Raw genomic sequence first — 3,913 nt, 5'->3', positions numbered from 1 at the left:
AGCGGAATGTAGGGTAGCAAGCACAGGAGCCGGGCAACCCAACTATTGACCAAAGACATGATTCAGAGCCAATGCATATAATGCTAAATTCGGGGTGCCGAACTATACTTATAGGAAGTGTTCGGACTTTTTTTGCCATAGTGTAAGGTGCTATAAAGCCCCTGGCAAACGCCAGACGTACCAAAGTGTATGGGTGCTACCTGATGGGGTTATCCACAGGGAATCTGAAAAAGAAAAGAGAGAAAGAAAACAGGTAAAGGTAAAAAGCTGGGGTCCTAAATCTCCAGCTACAAACTGTTTTCATTGTAATGTAATTAGTACGTCAAGGCGCATTGATACAAATAGTGCAATAAGCAATAGGCTATTTAACATGCCAAAACCAGGGGAGAGCTGCATATGGGTCCTGGAAAACAGGTAGAGTTATCATTAACGGAATCACCTAAAAAGTTCCCCATATGTCCGCGCTTCTCGCCGTCTTGGTGTATTTATCCTACAAGAGGACCGATGACCAGACCCTCCGATGGGGCCTGTGGGATTGAGACCTGAGAGGAAAACAAGTAAAAGTGAAAGCATGTGTGTATCCGATGTTGGTTGAGCCGTGCCATGGGTCACAAGTTATCTGTGCCTCCGTCAATGCCCATGGAATTTTAAGTGCGTAGTTATGTATGTGCGGCACAAATGCCACCACTTGATCAGGACTGAGACGGAGGCCGGATTGCTAGTCGAGCTCCTGACAAGCCGAGCTCTCCTGCTGCAGAGTAGTTCGGACCCTCTTAAGGGAGTCCGCGGGCTCGGCAGCCGAATGAGGGTTCTGCTTGAGAAGGCCGCTTTGTACTTCTACTACTAGGGCACCTGTGTGCTCTTCTGTACGGAGAGAGCGTTTTGTATTGCCATTGACTGTTATGACGCCGCGTGGACCGGGCATATTGAGCTTGAGATAAGCATAGTGTGGCACTGCGTTGAATCGAGCAAACGCAGTTCGTCCGAGCAGTGCATGATAGCCGCTGCGGAATGGGACGATATCGAAGATTAACTCCTCGCTTCGGAAGTTGTCCGGGGATCCGAAGACATCCTCTAATGTGATTGAGCCCATACAGCGGGTGAGGGAGTCTTGGATTTGGGGGTCTCCGGACAGCCAGACTATATCCTTTGGCCGGACTGTTAGACTATGAAGATACAAGATTGAAGACTTCGTCTCGTGTCTGGATGGGACTCTACTTGGCGTGGAAGGCAAGCTAGGCATTACGGATATGTATATCTCCTCCTTTGTAACCGACCTTGTGTAACCCTAGCCCTCTCCGGTGTCTATATAAACCGGAGGGTTTTAGTCCGTAGGACAACATACAATCATAGCATAGGCTAGCTTCTAGGGTTTAGCCTCTCTGATATCGTGGTAGATCTACTCTTGTACTACTCATATCATCAATATTAATCAAGCAGGACGTAGGGTTTTACCTCCATCAAGAGGGCCCGAACCTGGGTAAAACATCGTGTTCCCTGCCTCCTGTTACCATCCGCCTTAGACGCACAGTTCGGGACCCCCTACCCAAGATCCGCCGGTTTTGACACCGACATTGGTGCTTTCATTGAGAGTTCCTCTGTGTCATCGCCGTTAGGCGTGATGGCTCCTACTATCATCGATAGCGATGCAGTCCAGGGTGAGACTTTCCTCCCCGGACAGATCTTTGTGTTCGGCGGCTTTGCACTGCGGGCCAATTCGCTTGGCCATCTGGAGCAGATTGAAAGCTACGCCCCTGGCCACCAGGTCAGGTTTGGAAGCTTAAACTACACAGCCGATGTCCACGGAGGCTTGATCTTTGATGGATTCGAGCCTCTGCCTTGTGTGTCACGCAGTCACGATGAGTACGATTTAGCTCTACCATCAGACAGTGTTCAGGAGATCACACCGGCAGCCGCTCCGACCCTCAATTCGGAGCCAGTTGCGCCATCCATGGATGGGTGGATGGACCCCGCCACGGAGGCCTTACCCTCAGTGGTGATCGAGCCGAACATCGACCTTACCTTGCACGAGAGCCGTATTGTTAAACTACCGGATCTTTCTCCGGCCACAGACTCCGAACCGCCTGCGCCCGATCCTATTGAATCCGATTGGGCGCCGATCATGGAGCTTACCTCCGCAGATATTTTTCAGCACTCGCCCCTTGGCGACATACTGAACACATTAAGGTCCCTCTTCTTGTCAGGAGGATCCTGGCCGAACTATGTCCGGCAAGATTGGGATGCGGATGACGAAGAAATTTGCCGCCCACCCACCACCCACTTAGTAGCCACTGTCGGTGACTTAACCGACATGCTCGACCTCGACTCCGAAGACATCAACAGTATGGGCGACGATGCAGGAGACGAACAGGAACCACTGCCCACAGGGCACTGGATGCCCACTTCATCACATGACGTATACATGGTGAACGCACCAAAAGAAAACGACGACGAGGAACGGAAGGATGCAACGAAGGGTTGTCCCCTCGAGAAGCAGTTAAAGAGGCGGCGTAAGCGCCGCTCCAAATCCCGCCTCGATAGAAACAACGATCATATAGACCCAGCATTAGAACATGGTGAACCATCGCCGGACCACGGCAGCACGGACAATCAAACCAAACAACCTGACTCTGTCAAAGATAATAGTCCGGACGACCTCACACCAGACAGACACCCGAAGCAACAGAATGCCCGTCAAAGGCTTGTTGCCACCGTGAGGAGTCTAAAAAAGCAGAAGCAAAGACTCAAGGCTGCACAAGACACACTCGGAATCAGATGGAGCAAAGTACTCAACGCAGCAGCGAAGTACGGCGGTAGTCGCCCCACCAAGAGCTACCCGAAGCGGAAGTTGCTACCTGAATTCGATGAGGAGGCCTTAGATCCTCCGCAACCAAAAATCAAAATGGCCACCTGGCCAGATAGACGTCCTCACAGCCAACATAGAGCGGCAAACAACGCCACACATAAGCCAATATGCGATCCACGCGAGGTCTCGCATCAAAAGGACAGCGCAACCAGATCCATCTATGGACCACGCAAGCGTGCTCCAGCATACGATGCAACACAACAAACATCCGAACAACGCGGTACACCCAGATACAGGGGTGCCGCACACCCCCTATGTTTCACTGATGAGGTGCTGGACCATGAATTTCCAAAGGGATTCAAACCCGTAAACATAGAGGCATACGACGGAACAACAGACCCTGGGGTCTGGATTGAGGACTATATCCTCCATATCCATATGGCTCGAGGAGATGATCTCCACGCCATCAAGTACTTACCCCTCAAGCTCAAAGGGCCAGCTCGACACTGGCTTAAAAGCCTCCCCGAAAACTCCATTGGAAGCTGGGAAGAGCTCGAAGACGCTTTTCGGGCAAATTTTCAAGGGACTTATGTCCGACCTCCGGATGCGGATGATTTGAGTCATATAACTCAACAGCCCGGAGAGTCAGCCCGAAAGCTTTGGAACAGGTTTCTTACTAAAAAGAACCAAATAGTTGACTGTCCGGACGCTGAAGCCTTGGTAGCTTTTAAGCATAGCGTCCGTGACGAATGGCTTGCCAGACATCTCGGCCAAGAAAAGCCGAGAACAATGGCAGCATTAACAAGCCTCATGACCCGCTTTTGCGCGGGTGAGGACAACTGGCTAGCCAGATGCAGCACCAGCGACCCAAGTACATCCGAAGTTAGAGATGAAAACGGGAAATCATGACGCAGCAAAAATAATAAGCGCCTGAATAAAGAAGACAGCCCGAAGAGCATGGCGGTAAACACTGGTTTCAGAAGCTCTCGGCCAGGTCAGCAAAAGCCGCCCTCTAAAGGCGCCAGAGATGAACTGTCCAGTCTCAACAAAATTATGGACCAAATATGTCAGATCCATAGCACCCCTGGTAAACCCGCTAATCATACC

The sequence above is a fragment of the Triticum urartu genome, chromosome 5, assembly GCF_003073215.2.
Source record: "Triticum urartu cultivar G1812 chromosome 5, Tu2.1, whole genome shotgun sequence".
NCBI lineage: Eukaryota > Viridiplantae > Streptophyta > Magnoliopsida > Poales > Poaceae > Triticum > Triticum urartu.
This window is presented reverse-complemented; position numbering follows the sequence as displayed.